The sequence below is a fragment of the Tamandua tetradactyla genome, chromosome 12, assembly GCF_023851605.1.
Source record: "Tamandua tetradactyla isolate mTamTet1 chromosome 12, mTamTet1.pri, whole genome shotgun sequence".
NCBI lineage: Eukaryota > Metazoa > Chordata > Mammalia > Pilosa > Myrmecophagidae > Tamandua > Tamandua tetradactyla.
The window spans coordinates 2,405,371-2,424,345 of NC_135338.1; the positions used below are offsets into that span (position 1 = coordinate 2,405,371).

Genomic DNA, 18,975 nt, shown 5'->3' on the forward strand with positions numbered 1-18,975 from the left:
ACAGCGCTTGGCACGTGACTGGCTTTCAAAACTATTTGTTAAATGACTCTATAAAGAACATCGAAGTGATGGATTTCTTCTCCTTCTCTTCCTCTTTCTTCTGAAGGATATCATATATGGATTCATATGCATGGAAACTAAGGGTTTTCTCATGTTCTGACCTTTCTCTGCAAGTCAGTTATTCCAAATTTAGAGATGGCTGCCATGGAATGGATTAAATGAGGGAGGAGATTCATGGCCATGGGTTTCTTTTTCATCTCCACAAAAGCCCTGGGACAGTCATCACCACTTGATACCTCACTTACGTGATAACCTTCTTCAAGCAAAGATTTCAGGGATTAGACATCGGCAAAGGGGCCAGAGGAGATGGTTTAAATGTAATTCGTAAGTGTTTACTTGTAGTGCAGCAAAACCTTCAAATAGCTTTAACTTTCTACCTTCTCCATTTGTCTTTGTCTCCATTTGGCTATGCATCTATTAATCCTGATTTGAAACATCAGTACATCTCTGACTTTCACTTTCCTTGTGCATATTCAAACATTCGTCATTTCTTGAGCATCATCTTTATGCCAGGCATCTTGGTATTTCTAGAAAAGATACAGGCATGACCCTCAAGAGACTCATGATTTAGTCCTCAAGTTATCACCCACCTTAAGCACTCACTAATAATTACAATAGTCATTTTCCCTACAGCATACTTACCTATGTCTTCAGTGACTCCCAATTACTTACAAGATAAAGCACATATTTCATCTTCTATATATTTATGTTGTGGCAGGTTCTGCCAGATATCTATCCATTATCCATACCTTACTAACAGAACCTTGACCTTAGCTGAGGCATCTAAACTCAAACAATTCTTTAACCACCATTGAAGTGAAAGTAGCTATGTAACAATTTCTGGCCAATGATATACAGCAGAAATTTCTAAGTGGGACTTCTGTGAAAACTTTATAAAGGAGAAAAATCAGAAATAAAAGTAGGGACATTACAACCAGATCTTACAGAAATTAAAAGGATTATAAGAGAATACTATGAATAACTGTATGCCAAAAAATTAACAATTGTCCTAGATGAAATGGAAAAATTATCTGAAACACAAAATTTTCCTAAACTGACTCAAAAAGAAGAGAAAATCTCAACAGGCCTATAACAGATTGAATCAGTATTCAAAACTTATGAACAAAGAAATTCCAGAACCAGGTGGCTTCACTGAGGAATTCTATTAAACATTCAAAGAAGAATTAATACAAATCCTTTTCAAACTCTTCCAAAAAATTGAAGATAAGGGAACTTTTCCTAACTCATTTTGTGAGACTAGCAATATGTTGATTCCAATGACAAATGAAGACTTCATAAGAAAGATTATGAACCAATTTTCCTTATGAGTGTAGATAAAAATACTCAAATTTTCAAAGAAAATATTAGTAATTTAAATCCAACAGCATATTTAAAGGATTGTATGCCATGGCAAGGAGACTTTATCCCAGGAATGCAAAGGTGATTAAACATTAGAAAATCAACCAATGTAATTCACCACATTAGCAGAATGAAGAGAGAAAAAAAAACACAATATCATCTTAATTGACAAAGAAAAGGCATTTGACAAAATCCCACATGCTTTTTTCAATAAAAAACACTCAGAAAAATAGGGATAGAAGAGAATTTTTATAACATGAGACATGGCATTTATGAAAAACCCACATCTAAGGTAATATTCAATGGTGAAGGATTGAAAGCTTTCCCCCAACATCAGGAGAAAGACAAGAATACCCACTTTTCCCAGTGCTATTCAACACTGTACTAGAAGTTCCAGCGAGAGAAATTAGGCAAGAGAAAAAAATAAAAGGCATCTAAATCAGAAAAGAAGAAGTAAAATTATCTCTATCCACAGATGACATGATATTTTATATAGACAATTCCAAAGAATCCAAAAGAAAACTAATGGAGTCAACAGTCAAATACTTCGAAGTTGTAGGGTATGAGATTAGCAATAGAAGTTGGTAGTGTTTCTATAGACCAGGAACAGACAATCTGCAATGGAAATAAATAAAATAATTCCATTTATAATAGCATCTAAAAGAATAAAATATCTAGGGATAAAATTTAACCAAAGAGGCTGTGGTGGTTTGAAGCTGTATGTGTCAAATTATTTGCTCTTAAAGTTAATCCACTCCTGTGGGTGTGGACATATTGTAATAGGACCTTTAGAGGAAGCTACTTCAGTTAAGGTGTGAACTACCTCATTCAAGAAAGGGTCTTAATCCTCTTATTGTAGTCTTTTATAAGTAGAATTAATAAAGAGAGAGAGAGAGAAAGCCATGGAAGCAAGAAGCTGGAAGCAACAAAACTCAGAAAAGAAGGGAAAGGCTAGCAAACACTACCTTGTGTCTTGCCATGTGCCAGAGGACCCAGAGATTTCCAACAGCCAGTCTCTGGGAAGAAAGTATTGCCTTGATGATGGCTTGATTTGGGCATTCACAGAACCTCAAACTGTAAGCTAATCAATTTCCATTTTTAAAAGCCAACCAATTTCATGGTATCTTTTATCAGCTACATAGCAAAATAAAATATAGGTGAAAGACTCGTACTCTGAACTACAAAACATTCTGAAAGTAATTAAAGTAGACTGAAATTAACAGCAAGGATTAGAAGATTTACAATGCACAATGTCAATATGACCCAAAGTAACCTACAAAATCAACACATCTGTAAAAAATTATAGCAGCCTCTTTTGCTGAAATGGAAAAGCTAATTCTCAAATTCACATGGAATTGGAAGTGGCAACCAGTCTTGAAAAAATCAATCTTGAAAAAGAACAAAATTGGAGGTCTTACCCTTTCCTATTTCAAAAGTTACTGCAAATCCACAGTAATCAAAACAGTGTGGTACTGGCATAAAGATAGACATATAGACTAATGGAATAGATTTTTTTAAAAACACCCATGTATCTATGGCCAACTGATTTTCGACAAGTGTGCCCAGTCCACTGAATAGAGGAAGAATAGTCTCGTCACCAAATGCTACTGAGGAAAATGATATTCCCATGCAAAAGAATGAAGTTGGAACCTGAACTCAATCCATAAAAAATTAACTCAAAATGGATTAAGGATCTATACACAAAAGCAAAAACCATAAATGTCTTAGATGAAAAAATAGGGGAAATCCTCCATGAGCTTAGATTTGGCAGTGACCTCTTATATATGGTACCAAAAGCACAAAGAACAACAACAAAAAAGTTGGATAAAATAGGTTTACCAAAATTAAAAATGTTTGTGCATCAAAGGACATTAATAAGAAAGTGAAAGACTACCTACACAATGGGAGAAGATAGTTGCAAATCATTTAATTGCATAAAGGTTTAATATTCATAAAAAATAAATACTACAACTTAGCAATTGTTGTGGGGCGCACCGAAAGAGAGACCACACAATTCAAAACTGCAAGCCAACTGGGAGTCTTTACTAGCCGGCCGGTGACTGCCTCAGAAGCCTCCCAGAAGGAAGATTCAGGGAGCAGCCCCCAGAGGTTTTCAAGGTGTGCTTATAAAGGCTAAAATTATGTTGTGGTTTTGCAGTTGCTAGCAAGCAAGCGTCTCATAGAAGCAGAAAAATGCCGTTAGCTGTTGCCAAAACACATCCTGTTCCCTCGTTCCCTAACACTGGTTATTGTTGAACTCTTGGGGACTTCCCCTGCTCGGGCCTGATTGATTGCTCCTGGCCCTCCACATTCCCCACTGGTTTTATGAGAGAATCAAATCATTGTTTCTTCATTTTGATTATAAATCTGTTGATATTGGGTTCCAAGGACTAATAATGTAACAGTTTGTATTTTCTTTGCACATATGAGGTCAGACAGTGGATTACACAGGGCCCAAACATGAAGCCTAATAATATGAGAATTAGGCCCTGCTACGGTGGACGAGAGCGTGGTCAGCCACGGGGACCAGGAAAATAAGTTTCCACATCACTGGCAGGGGTCCCGTCCACCGAGCCTCCAAGGTGGCTGGCTGAAGCTCCTTTATCCAGACCAGGTCTCCGGGCTGCACCTGAAATAGGTCTTTTTTAGGGGCAGGATTGGTTGGCCCCGGATGGGCTGCCTTCACCAGTTCCTGAGTTTGCTGGGTGGCAGATTGCAGGGCCTGTAATGATTTTAGAAGAGAATGGTTATTTAATTCAGCTATTGTCTCTTCCCCCAATTTAGGAATTAGCAGGGGTGGTCGCCCAAACATGATTTTATATCGGGTAGTTCCCTTAACATAGGGAGTACATCTAGTCCTTAGGAGGGCAAATGGAAGGAGACTCACCCAGTTTTCACCAGTCTCGAGTTTTAGTTTATTCAAAGTTTCTTTTATTGTTCTATTCATTCTTTCAACTAGCCCTGAACTCTGTGGCCTATAAATACAATGTAATTTCCATTTGATATTTAATATTTTTGCTAACAATTGGGCAACTTGGGTGATGAACGCTGGCCCATTGTCGGACCCCATTGCAGTCAGGAGGTCAAATCGGGGGACAATTTCAGAAACTAGCTTTTTACGACTATTTATGCTGTCTCCTTTCTGGTAGGAAATGCTTCAGTCCATCCAGAGAAGGTGTCGATGAAGACTAACAGGTACTTGTATCCATATGGACCAGGTAATATTTCTGTGAAGTCTATTTCCTGCTGTTCTCCCGGGGCTTGTCCCCTCAGCCTGGTTCCTTGGGGTATTTCTTTCCCTCAGCCAGAATTTACCAGGGTGCAGATGTGGCATCTGGACGATACCTGCTGGGCTTGTTGTTGCAATCAGGGAATGTAGTAATCTCTCTGTAAGAGTTCAGTTAGTTTCGTACTGCCCAGGTGTGTACTTTGGTGAACCTGGGCAACCAAATTGTACCCCAGGTGCTCTGCCACTAGGATTCTCCCATCCGGGAGAATTTTCCAACCATCCAGATCTGTTCTAGTGCCCAGAGTTTCTCCCAGTCTACTTTCTTCCCTGGTATATTTTGGAGGGCTCAGCAGCACTCACCCCAGTAAAACAGGAAGTATCTGCATCGTCCCTACTGGTTTTTGGGCAACCTCTTTTGCCATTTTATCAGCCAGGGCATTTCCTCTGGCAATCTGAGTTTTGGCAGTCTGATGTCCTTCGCAATGCATAATGTTGCCTTTTTGGCAACAAGATAGCTTCTAGCAAGGCGAGTATCTCTGGTATATTTTTTATTTCCTTTCCTCCCAATGTCAAAAGTCCCTGCTCCTGATATAATGCCCCATGGACTTGCGCAGCTGCAAAGGCGTATCTGCTGTCCGTGTAGATGTTAACAACCTTTCCTTTTCCCCACCTTAGAACATGGGTCAGAGCTATTAGTTCGGCCTTCTGAGCCAAAGTCCCATGTCCTAGGGCCTGAGCCCAGATGACCCAGTCCACAGTTACCACCGCTGCCCCCACATACCTGATTGCCTCCAAGACATAATTGCTCCTGTCTGTATATAATTCTTCATCAGGATTTGGTCAGGGGTTGTGGGTGAGGTCAGCCCTCAGGTTCGTGAAAGATTCCAAGATCTCGCAACAGTCATGGATGGGCTCAGAAGGGTTGTCATCTGGAAGCAAGATGGCGGGGATAAGAGCTGCCATTTTTAGGAAGTGGATTCTTGGGGGATCCAGTGGCAATACCTGATACTGGGTTATCTGGGCATTTGAGAGCCATCTCTCAGGTGGGCTCCTTAGTAATGTTTCTACTGAATGTGGAGCCACTATGTGTAAATCCTGTAGCAGAGTTCATTTAGATGCTTCGTTTACCAAAATGGCAGTGGCAGCAATGGCTCGGAGGCAGCTTGGCCACCCAGCCACCATGCAGTGTAGTCTTTTAGACAGGTAGGCAACTGGCCTTTTCCATGGCTCTAGCATTTGGGTGAGGACTCCTTTTGCTATTCCTCAGGTTTCAGCAACATGTAGTTGAAAAGGTTTGGACAGGTCAGGCAAGGTTAAGGCAGGGGCTCTCACAAGCGCTTGTTTCAGTGTTTTAAAAGCTTTTTGCTCAGCCTAGGTCCAGGTTAGAGCTTCCTCCTTTCCCACTGTGCTAGTGTACAGGGGTTTTGCTATTTCTGCAAACCCAGGAATCCAGAACCGGCAATATCCAACTGCTCCTAAAAGCAGATTGCCTTTTTGTTTTTGGTTGGGGTATTTTTAGGATAGCTTCAACCCTATTAAAAGACAGAGCTCATTTTCCCCCTTCTAATTCATACCCTAAGTATGTTGCTGAACTGGTGCAGAGTTGGGCTTTTTGGCTGAGACCCAATAGCCCAACTGGGCTAGTTCCTGTAACAAGTTTTCAGTTGCCTTTTTGCAGTCTTACAGGTTATTAGTTGCCAGTAAGAAGTCATCCACATATTGTAGAAGGGTTATCTCTGGATGCTCTTGTCCAAAATGAGCCAGATCCTGGCCTAAGGCCTCATCAAACAGGGTGGGAGAATTGTCGAAACCTTGAAGCAACCGAGTCCAGGTTAGTTGTCCAGAGAACCTCCCCTTTGGGTCAGTCCATTCAAAAGCAAATATGGGTTGACTTACCGTGGCCAGGGGAAGCGGAAAGAAGGCATCCTTTAAGTCCAGAACAGTGTAGACCTGCTGGCTGGGAGGTAACAGGCTCAAGAGCGTATATGGGTTAGGCACAGTGCGGTGAATGGTTTCAATTCTTTTGTTTACTTCTCAGAGATCTTGCACTGGCCGGAAATCGTCGGTCCCAGGTTTTTGGACCAGGAGAAGGGGCGTGTTCCAGGCCGAATGGCAGGGACTACAATACCTGCCTCCAGGAGTCTTTTGCTATGGACTGCGATGCCCATATCATCAGGGGTGGTGGTGCTAGTCAGCTGGACAACAATGAGGGGCCAATGGGCAGCTAATCCTGGTAGGTTAGTTTCTGCCCATATGCCTTGTATTTTTTCTTTAAATTCCTGCACATATGGGCCTGGGGTCGGCGGCACCACCTCTGCAGTAAGTAAATACTCTTTTGATAAGGGACAAGTGAGGAGGATTGCTGAGGGGGTTGTATTGAAGGAGAGCTCAGCCGAATCGTTTTTGAAAGACATAGTGGCATGTAATTTCTGGAGAAGGTCTCTCCCCAAAAGGGGGTACGGACACTCTGGCATTACAAGAAGCGAGTGAGTGACAGTTCCTTCCCCAAGGTTAGTGATCCTAGTCTTAGTCCATGGGTAGGACTCTGTCTTCCCCGTTGCTCCCTGTACGGGGATTTTCTCCTTAGATATGGGCCCTTCTGCCTGCTGGAGGACAGAGAAGGTTGCCCCAGTGTCCACAATAAATTTTATAGGCTTGTCCCCAATTTCTGATGTGACCTTGGGCTCCCGGGGGCTCAACGGAATGGCCCCATCAATTCACCTCTTCAACCAGAATGGGGGCTGGTTTCAGTCCTTTAAGTCCTCTTTTAGGGCATTCATTTTCCAATGTCCATTCTCTTTGCAGTAGGTGCATTGGTTTGCACCTAGGCCCAACCTTTTTCCTTGGTTCCCCTTTCTTTTTTTCAATGGTTTCCCATCTACCTTTTTGTTTTTCCTGTTCAGCCATTGAGGATACTAAAATTTTGGTTATTTTTCTGGACTGCATGGTCCCAGAGTCATCTCTGTTATTAAAAGTCTTTTAGGCAATCTCTATCAGTTCAGACAGCACTTTACCCTCAAATCCTTCTAATTTCTATAACTTTTTTCTTTTATCTGGGGCCGACTGGGTGGCAAATGCTATATTTACAGCTCACCTATTTTCGGGTGCCTCTGCATCTACAGGGATGTACAAGCAGTATGCCTCAAGGAGGTGCTCAAGTAAAGCGGCCAGAGATTCGTCCAGCTTTTGTGCGGTTTCGCTTACCCGAGACAAGTTGATTGGCTTCTTGGCCGCCACTCGTATCCCCTGGAGCAGAGTCTGGCGATACCAATCGAGAGCCTCCTTACCTCTATCCGTGTTGGGCTCCCATCCAGGATGGGTGGAGGAGAACACAGCCTCTAATAGGGTTGATTCAGTAGCAGGTTGTCTATCAGGTCCAAGAATTAACTTCCTCACCTCTCTCCTGACTCGATCTCATTCCTCAGAGGTGAAGAGGACCTGGAGGAGCTGTTGGCAGTCATCCCACATGGGCTGGTGGGTAAAAAAGACAGTCCCCAAGAGGGAGATGAGCCCTTGGGGCTTTTCAGAGAAAGAGGGATTCTGGTTTTTCCAATTATACAGATTGCTAGAGGAAAAGGGGACATAGACCATGAAAGGTGGGCGGTCATCCTCCAGGGCAGGTCCAACCTGCCTCAAGGCTAAAATTGGAGTTCCGGGAGAATCCAGTGATTGTGCACCAGAAGAAGGGTGGTAAGCAGAGCCACTTCTGGTATGGGGGGCACTGAAGGTCACCTCCCGGCTATCAGAGGGGCTGGTTGCCGCCTCTTGGCCATTTCTCCCCTCTGGCCTTAGAGGGGGCGGAGGGGCTGTTGGGTATGGGGGAGGGTCTATTAAAAGTGGATCCTCTGATGGTCCTGTCAATATGGGACCCCATTAGTTTTTTCTTTTTGAGAGGTTTTTATTAAGAGGGCCGTTTTGGCTCTGGGGGGGGGGGGGTCTTTCTTTTTGGGACCCCAGGCAAGACCATAACCACTTGGGTTTTTCTGTTAAAATTTCAATCCAAATTAGTATATAGGGGATTTGGTCAGGGTGGCCTGGATCACCAAAAATCGTCCTTTGGACTTTATAAGCTATAGATAGGTCTGTGGTTCCCTCAGGAGGCCACCCAGAACCAAAAATCAGCCACACCCGTGAGCAGAATTTTTCCAAGTCGAAGGTGCTGGCAGGGGCTCCACAGACTCTGGCCTTCTGCTGAAATTCCTGGAAATGTTTCAAAAAACATTGAAGGGGAGTACAGACAGATGAACTTGACTGACCCACGGCAATTATGACAAGAACAACAGAGAATGTGACGAGACCAACAATTGAGAGGAGGGACAAAACGAACCAAGACAAACAAAGTGTTACCCCTAATTGATTCCTAACCAGAATCCAGGGCAATGTCTTGCTCCAGGACTGGACCTTGGAAGTAATGCTGTGTCCAGCCTTCCAGAGGTCCCCACTGGATCCAATAACAGACCTGTACTCACTGGTGAGGTTTCCAGAAACAGATGCCTCCACCAGATTTTGTATAATTTTGGAGGGTCCTGTAGAACCGGTCCAGTTCCTGGTCCTTGCCTGGGGCGGAGGAACGTCTCTCCGAGGCCTTCCCCTAGGCTGGACCACAATTCTGGGAATGGTCCCCAGGACCTGTGGTCACCAGAAGTCCCGTTAGGGACGATCTCGCTGGGGCCTCCAAATGTGGGGCGCACCAAAAGAGAGACCACACAATTCAAAACTGCAAGCCAACTGGGAGTCTTTATTAGCTGGCCGGCGACTGCCTCAGAAACCTCTAAGAAGGAAGATTCAGGGAGCAGCCCCCAGAGACTTTCAAGGTGTGCTTATAAAGGCTAAAATTATGTTGTGGTTTTGCAGTTGCTAGCAAGCAAGAGTATCACAGAAGCAGCAAAATGCTGTTTAGCTATTGCCAAAACACATCCTGTTCCCTCAGTTCCCTAACACTGGTTCCTGTTTAACTCTTGGGGACTTCCCCTGCTCGGACCTGACTGATTGTTCCTGGCCCTCCACAGCAATAAAAGGAAAAACAATTTAAAAATGCAAAAAGAACTTAAGCAAACAGTTCTCAAAAAAAAATATATATATATATACAAATGACTAATAAGTACATGCAAAGATACTCAATAACATTGCTCATCATGTAAATGTAAATCAAAATTAAGAGATACAACTCCACATCCACTATTAATAGCCATAGATTGGCTATTAATAAAAATGACCATACGAATTGATGAGGATGTGAAGAGGTTGGACTTCTTATACGTTGTTGGTGGGAATGTAATTTGGTGTAGCCAGTGTAGAAAACAGTTTGGTGGTTCTTAAAATATTTAAACACAGAACTACCATATGACTTAGCAATCCCACTCCTAGGTATATGCCCAAATAATTGAAAGCAGGGACTCAAAACAGATGCTTGTACACCTATGTTCATAGCAGCATTATTCACAATACCCAAAAAGTGAAAACAACCCAAGATTCCATTGAGGGATGAATGGATAAATACAATGTATTATATACATGTGATGGTTGGTTTCAGGTGTCAACTTAGCCAGGTGATGGTTCCCAGTTGTCTAGTCAGGTGAGCACTAACCTAACTGTTACAGCAAGGATATTTCATGGCTGGTTGATACAGAAGGCTGGTTTGTTAAATCATCAGTCAGTTGATTGCATCTGTGTCTGATTATATCTGAAATCAACTAAGGGGGTTCCTTCCACAAACGAGCATCCATTCAGTTGGATTTGATCCAATCAGTTGAGGACTTTTAAGAGAGAAGGGAGAATTTTCACTGCTGCTTCGGCCAGCGAGCCTTTCCTGTAGAATTGGTCTAGATCATTCATCAAAGGTGCCAACCCTGCAGCCTGTATAGATTTTAAACTCTTGTGAACCCATGGCTGCATGAGACACTTTTATAAATCACATATTTATAGATATCTCCTGTTGGTTCTGTTTCTCTAGAGAACCCTGACTAATACAGTTTGGTACCAGGAATGATTTCTTAGGAACAAAATGTTAAAAATTTATTTTGCAATTGGTTTTCTACCCTGATTAGACTTAAAGGCACAAATAACTCATTCCGGTAATCAAGACGGTACTGACAGTCCATGGTGTGAACTGGCAATGGATATGTCCAAAATATCATGATCTGATTATGCTAATTGTACGCTTCTACAAAGCAAGGCTCTGGGTGAGAAGGTTTTTAACAAGGTAACAGAGTTTTCTGGAGTTAAGATGTATAATGATGTTAGCGTGTTGTACTTAGATACGCCAGACAGTTATGAGGGAAAGGGATGAGCCGAAGGCTGCAAATTTACAACTTAAGCACCATGTGAAAGATGTAAAGGATTCTATGTGTGCCTCAAAAGAAAATCTTATTTCCTGTGGCCTCTAACTTGAGATCTCTGAAGACCAGACCCAGAGCCTCATTGTACAGCTAGTAGATTTATCATGTAAACTACAATCTCAGCCTTGCAGGGTATCTGCTGCGAAAGTAAGAGCTTTGATTGGAAAAGAAGGGGACCCTGAAACTTGGGATGGGGATATATGGGTTGATAATGATGGGAATGGGGACACGGAAACCTGGATTCTGCTGAGTCTTTGTTAAATAGACCTGTAATGGTCTGCCCTGGGGAAACAGCCACCCCACTCCAGCCTGCCCTGAGGAGGCAGCTACCTGACCCCTAGCCTCCTTGAGGAAACAGCTTCCCAGCCTTGATTCCACACTGAGGGGTCTGCCATCCCACTTCTGCGTAAAGAGATTAACCCTTCAGTGCCTGCTAAACCTGTAACCACCTCCCCAGGGGAAATAGCCCTCACCCCTCTGTCTGGAATGATTGATCCTATTTCACCAGATGAAACTGCAATGGAATGCCCTGTAATAACTGGCTTGAAAGACACCTCTAATTCTTTTCATGACCCACCCCACCACCCCTCTTTACTTCAAGACCTATAACTAGACTAAAGTCCCAAAAGACCCCAAAAGGTGAGGTACATAGTGTGACCCATGAGGATATATGCTATACTACAAAAGAACTGCATGAGTTTTCCAATTTATATAGACAGAAACTAGGGGAAAATGTGTGGGAATGGATAGTGATGGTATGGGATAATGGTGAAGGAATATAAAGTTGGATCAAGCTGAATTTATTTATATGGGCCCCGTGAGCAGAGATTCTGCATTCAGTGTTTTAGCTTGGGGGGTTATAAAGTGCATTAATGGTTTGTTTGCTGAAACATGGATTAAAAGGTGGCTGACATTACCTGAGGTTGAAATGCCAGAACTGCCCTGGTATAATGTAGATGAGGGGATCCAAAGGCTAAGAGAGATTGGAATGTTAAGAGTGGAATTATGGAAGACCTGCTCACACACCCCAGGAATGTTCAGAGGATGCACCTTTCACCAGGACTTTAAGGAATAAATTTGTAAGACTATCTCCATCATCCCTGAGGAGATCTGTAGATGCACTTCTCTGTAGGTCAGATATTACTGTGGGAACTGCTGTCACTGAGCTGGAATCCTTACACACAACGGGGAGGATTAGATTCCGAGTAAGCAGAAGCCAGGTGGCAACAGTTAATCCCCAAAGACAAGGTGGGCATGGCCACCATAACGAACAGCAGACTCAAAGCAGCAGTCAAAATAATGTGACTCGCAGAGACTTGTGGCATAGGGTAGTAGATCATAGGGTGCCCAGAAGTTTCATAGATGGACAGTCTACTAAATTCTCATTTGAGCTGTATAAGCAGAAGAGTTCTAAGCCAAGTGAACAGAATTCTAACTTGAATTACAAAAGCAGAGAGTTATGGCCCTTTAATTAACTACCAGACTTGAGACAGTTTAGAGACCAACAACCCCTTGAATGAGAGGAAGGCCAAGCACTCTTGGGCAAGGGCACTGTCCAAAATGTGCCCTGTTAACCTTCCTCCCAGCCCTCCTCAAGGACACCTCAGCCTTTTACCAGGTAACCGTGCACTGGAGAAAAGGAAATGATCAGATATGTTGTGGATTACTAGACACTGCTTCAGAAGTGACATTAATTCCAGGAGACCCAAAACATCACTTTGGTTGACTAGTCAGAGTAGGAGGTTATGGAAGTCAGTTGATCAATGGAGTTTTAGCTCTGGTCCATATGTGGTTATTTTCCCAGTTGTGGAATGCATAATTGGAACCAACACACGTAACAACTGACAGAATCCTCACATTAGTTCCCGGACTCTTGGAGTGAGGGCTATTATGGGAGGAAAGGCCAAGTGGAAGCCACTAGAACTGCCTGTACCCAACAAAACAGTAAATCAGAAGCAACACCGGTTTGGGGAGGCATTTCAGAGATTAGTGCCACTCTTAAGGACTTGAAAGATTCAGGGGTGGTGATTCCCACCACATCCCCATTCAACTCTCCTATTTGACCTGTGTAGGAAGCAGATGGGTCTTGAAGGATGACAGTGGATTATCATAAACTTAACCAGGTGGTGACTCCAATAGCTGCCATTCCAGAGGTGATATCATTGCTTGAGCAAATCAGCACATCCCCTGGTACATGGTATGGAGCTATTGATATGGCAAATGCTTTTTTTCCTCAATTGCTGTTAGTAAGGACCACCAAAAACAGTTTGTGTTCAGCTGGCAAGGCCAACAGTATACTTTCACTGCCCTACCTCAGGGGTATATCAACTCTCCAGCCCTGTGTCATATTCTTGTCCACAGGAACCTTAATGGTCCCCTCACCTATGTCTCTCCAACAAGACATCACACTGGTCCACCGTATCAATAATATCATGTTGACTGGACGTAGTGGGCATGAAGTAGCAACTACACTAGACTTATTGATAAGGCATTTGTGTGTCAGGGGATGAGAAATAAATCCAACAAAACTACAGGAGCCTTCCACCTCAGTGAAATTTCTGGGTGTCCAGTGGTGTGGGACATGTTGAGATATCCCTTTTAAGGTGAAGGATAAGCTATTGTGTCTGGTGCCTTCTATGATCAAGAAAAGAGTTACAATGCCGAATTGACCTCTTTGGATTTTGGAGACAACATGTTTCTTATTTGGGTGTGCTACTCCAGCTCATTTACCAAGTGACCAGAAAAGCTGTTAGTGGGACCAGAACAAGATGAGCCTCAGCAAAAGGTCCAGGCTGTTGTGCAAGCTTCTCTGCCACTTGGGCCATATGATCCAGCAGATCTAATTGTGCTGGAAGTACTAGTAGCAAATAGAGATGTTGTCTGGAGCCCTTGGCAGGTCCGTACAGGAGATTCACAATGAAGGCCCTAAGAATTTCAGAGTAAAACCTTACCACCCTCTGCAGATAACTGTTCTCCTTTTGAGAAACAGATTTTGGCCTGCTACTGGGCCTTACTGGAGACTGAATGCTTAACCATGGGCCACCATGTTACCGTGAGACCTGTGTTGCTTTATCATGTTCTGGGTGTTGTCTGACCCACCAAGCCATAAAGCTGGCCATGCACAGCATCATTCCATCATAAAACAGAAATGGTGTATTAGCGATAGGGCTTGAGCAGGTCCTGAAGGCATAAGTAAGTTACCTGAGGAAGTGGCCCAAATACCTATGGCCCCCATTCCTGCCACATACCTTCTCTTTCCCAAAGCTATGACCTCTTGGGGAGTTCCCTACATTCAGATGACTGAGGAAGAGAAAACTTGGCCATGGTTCACAGACAGTTCTGCACGATATGCAGGTACCACCCCAAAGTGGACAGTTGTAGCATTATACCCCTTTCTGGGATGTCCCTGAAGGACACGGAGGAGGGGAAATCTTCCTAGTGGGCGGAACTTTGAGTAGTTCATATGATTGTTCATTTTGCTTGGAAGGAGAACTGGTCGGATGTGTGTTTATATACTGACTCCTGGGCTGCTGCTAATGGTTTGGCTGGATGGTCAGGGCCTTGGAAGGAGCATAATTTGAAAATTGGTGACAAAGAGACCTGGGGAAGAGGTATGTAAGTAAAACACCTGAAGATATTTGTGTCCCATGTGAATACTCACCAGAGGGTGACTTCAGCAGAGGAAAGTTTTAATAATCAAGTGGGTAAGATGACCTGTTCTGTGGATACAAGGATCTTCTTTCCCCAGCCACTCCTGCCATTGCCCAATGGGCTCATGAACAAAGTGGACATGGTAGTAGGGATGGAGCTTATGTATGGGCTCAACAAAATGGACTTTGACTCACCAAGGCTGACCTGGCTAAAGCCACTTCTGAATGCTCAAACTACCAGCAGCAGAGACCTACATTCAATCCCTGATAAAGCACCATTCCCCAAGGTGATCAGCCTGCTAACTGGTGGCAGGATGATTATATTGGACCACGTCCAATATGAAAGGGGAAGTGATTTTCTTCTAACTGGAATAGACATATACTCCAGATATGGATTTGCCTTCCCTGCATGCAATGGTTATGCCAAAACGATCACCGTTGGATTTACAGAATACCTTATCCACCATCACGTTATTCCACACAGCATTGCTTCTGATCAAGGAATCCACTTCATAGAAAATGAAGTGTGGGAATGGGTACATGCTTTTGGAATTCTCTGGTCTTACCATATTCCCCATCATCCAGAGACAGCTAGGTTGATAGAAGAGTGGAATGGACTATTTGAGACCCAATTACTGTGCCAACTAGTTGCCAATACCTTGCAGGGCTGGGGCAGTGTTCTGACTCAGTGTCCACTCTATGGTGCGATTTCTCCCATAGTCCAGGAATCAAGGGGTAGAAATGGGAGTGATACCACTCACTACCATCCCTCACTAGAAAAAGTTGTGCTTCCTGTCCTGGAAAACTTAAGCCCTGCTGATCTACAGGTCTTGGTTCCAAAAGGAAGCGTGCTCCCACCAGGAGACACAATTCCACCAGGCCACTCTGGTTTTCTCACACCTCTGAGTCAATAGGAAAGGAAACAGATTACTATGATGGCTGGGGTGAGTGATCTAGACTATTGGAGGAAATAGGACTGCAACTACACAATAGAGGTAAAGAACAGTTTGCCTATAATACAGAAGATCCTCTATGGCATCTCTTAATACTACCATGCCCTGTGATTAAAGTCAATGGAAATCTACAACAACCCAATCCAGGCAGACTACCAATGGCCCAGAAACTTCAGGAATGAAGATTTGGTTCACCCCACCAGGCAAAGAACTATGGCCAGCTGAAGTGCTTGCTAAGGGCAAAGGGAATATTGAATAGGCAGTGGGAGAAATTTGTGATAAATGTAAACTACAAGCACATGACCAGTTAGAGAAATGAGACTGTGGTGGTATGAGTATTTCCTCTTTGTTTTGTTATTAGTATGTTTGCATTTGTACCCAAAGCAAATATCTTGTTTTTCTCTATCTTATCCCCTTTATTAAACGACATAAGTTATATTGTTCATATTAAAGTATTTCAGTTATAGGATATCAAGCTTAAGAGTAAATGTTACTTAAGGATTAGTACCCAGTTCTGGAGAGATTTAGCATGTTTCTGGTTGTACACAGACAGGGCAGTTGATTACTATTAGGTGAAACATATGTCTGTTATTGTGTTCTATTTGGAGATTAAGTATGGTTTAAGGTGATTTGTATAACTGCCAAGTTGACAAGGGGTGACCTGCAATAATTAGGTTCAGGTGTCAACTTTGCCACGTGACAATGCCCAGTTGCCTGGTCAGACAAGCACTGGTCTGTTACTGCAAGGATATTTCATGGCTGGTTGATAAACCAGAAGGCTGGTTTATTAAATCATCTGATTATATCTACGATCAACTAAGAGTGTGCCTTCTACAATGAGAATCCAAACTGCTGGATTTAATCCAAACCATTCATGACTTTTAAAGGAGGAAGGAGAATTTTCCCTTTTTCTTCACCCTGCCAGCCTTCCTGTGGAGCTCGTCAAGGACCTTTATCAGAGTTGCCAGCCTCATGACTGCCCTACGGATTCTGGAATCTTGAATCCCCATGGCTTCATGAGACACGTTTATAAATCTCACATTTACAGATATCTCCTTTTGGTTCTGTTTCTCTAGAGAACCCTGACTAATACAACATACAATAGAATATTGTTCAGCTATATAAAGGAACTAAATTCTGTAATATGCTAAGACAGAGATGAGTCTTGAAACCATTATGTTAAGTGAAATAACCAGATGCAAATGAACAAATATTATATGATTCCACTTATATAAAGTATCTAAAATATGCAAATTAACAGAAACAAAGTAGATTAGAGATTATCAAGGGTGAGGGAGTGAGGGGGATGGGGGAATGGGGAATGCTTAATAGGTACAGAGTTCCTGTCTGTGATCATGAAAAAGTCTTGGTAATGGATGGTGGTGATAGGAGCACAACATTGTGATTGTAATTAATATTAATTCCACTGAAGTGCACATTTAAAAACAATTCAGATGGGAAATTTTGTGTTATATAGATATATGTAACCACAATCTTAAAAACTGACTGGAAATCAGAGAGACTGGGAGAATGAGGAGGTCTATGGAAGAGGCCACATGGAAAAGATCTGAGAGATGCTGAGAGTGGATCCTGGCCAAATAGCAAGACAAGAAGGATTTCAGTCCTACAACTGCTAGGAACTGACTTTTGATGACAAACTGCGGGATTTAGAAATGTATCTTTCTCTAGGTGAGATGTAGTCCACTGACACGCAGCCCTGTGAAGACTGAGCTAAAACACGGCAGGTTCCTGACTCATGGGAACTGTGAGATTATAAAAGGCTATTGTTTAAGCCATGTCCACCATGCAAAAAAAAAAAAAAACACTTCAGTGAAATGTGCATTTTACACTTTATCCCTCCCCTTCTCACTATCTGGAATGAGACCTGATACTGTAGGTATTTCTTGATCTAACCATGTGACAGTAAGCAAATGGACTAAAGCCACATGTCAAGGATGGCACAGCAAAAATATAGAGCACACTGCAGTGCCTAGTGGCACTGAGAAACTACTACCCCAGTCCTGGATTGCAGAACTCCAGATTTTTTCCATGAGAAAGAATCCTCTACCTTCCATCTTTATTTTAAACCACTGTTTAAAAGTCAGATTGCTGTTATCCAAACAATCCTAAATGACATATGTGCCTTCCAGATTTGGTCCCTGTCTCACTCCTGTACTGACCCCTTCTAATGTCAAGTTTATTGTCACCAAAGTGGGCCACAAGAGCACTTGGTGCTTTTGATTCTTTTCTTCACCTCTAGTGGATATGTGCCTTCTCTCCTTACTATCTAAATAGCCACCTCCTACTCTCATAACTTAAGGCAAGGTTGCAAGGTAGAAAGAACATGAGATGAGAAGAACATAGAAACATCAGGTTAGCCTAGGTTTGAATCCCAGTCACACCCCAAACCAACACCATGACAATGAATTTTAAACTCTGTGTTCCCGTTTCCCCATCTGTAAAATGAGATAAAAAATGCCAACTTCATATTTTAAGCAAGGCTATTTTAATCTGGCCCATGGCCTGCTTTTGTAAATAAAGCTTTACTGGAACACAGCCACACCCATTTGTCTACATTCTGTCTGTGACTGCTTTCATGCCACAATGACAGAGCCGAATAGATGTGACAGAGACTCTATGTCTTTCACGGCCTAAAATGTTTACTATTTGGCCTTGAGTTTTGAGTATCAGAGGAGGAAATGCATGCTAAAAGCCTATTACAGTATCAGCCCAGTAAGTGTAGAATGGAGGAGAATGCCCAGTAAATGGGAATGATGAGGTTATTGACAGAGAAGCCATGTGGCAGGGCAGAAGCTCTATCCAGAAGACTGATGGACTAGCTGCCAGCAGACCTTCTGGGAAGTCATTACAAATGTGGAGTCAGGTTCTCAGTCTTGCAATTCCAGAAATAATTTAGTCAGTGTCCTGGGAATAGGATCCTGTCACAGGTCAGATGTAAACAACTAAGTTCACAAGAACCTAATGGACACACAGCCTTGGCACGTGTGCTGGTTTGAAAAGATTATGTACCCTAGAAAAGCCATGTTTTAATCCTTACGCAATCTTGTGGTAGCAACACTTTCTTTTAATCCCTATTCAGTGCTATAGGTTGGAAACTATATCTCCACAGAGATGTGACTCACCCAGTTGTGACTATTAACCTTGGATTACAGGGAGATGTGACTTCACCCATTCCAGGTGGGTCTTGATTACTGTGCTGGAATCCTTTAAAAGAGGAAGCATTTTGGAGAAAGCTTGAGAATGATGACAGAGCTACAAGAGAGCCACTAGAACCACCAGAACCCATACAGCCAGGGGCCTTTGGAAATGAAGAAGGAAAACCCCTGGGGGAGCTTCATGAAACAAGAAGCCTGGAGAGAAAGCGA

At 42.8% G+C, this 18,975-nt stretch overlaps 1 long non-coding RNA gene across 1 annotated transcript in view; it reads right to left on the minus strand.

The window, feature by feature from the left end:
* Positions 1-315: 315 nt before the first annotated feature.
* Positions 316-18,975, minus strand: part of LOC143651714 (uncharacterized) — an 87,193-nt gene continuing 68,533 nt past the window's right edge. Inside the window, exon 3 of the long non-coding RNA XR_013160168.1 lies at positions 316-587. This is a non-coding gene — a long non-coding RNA (uncharacterized LOC143651714). The remainder of the gene's footprint in view (positions 588-18,975) is intronic.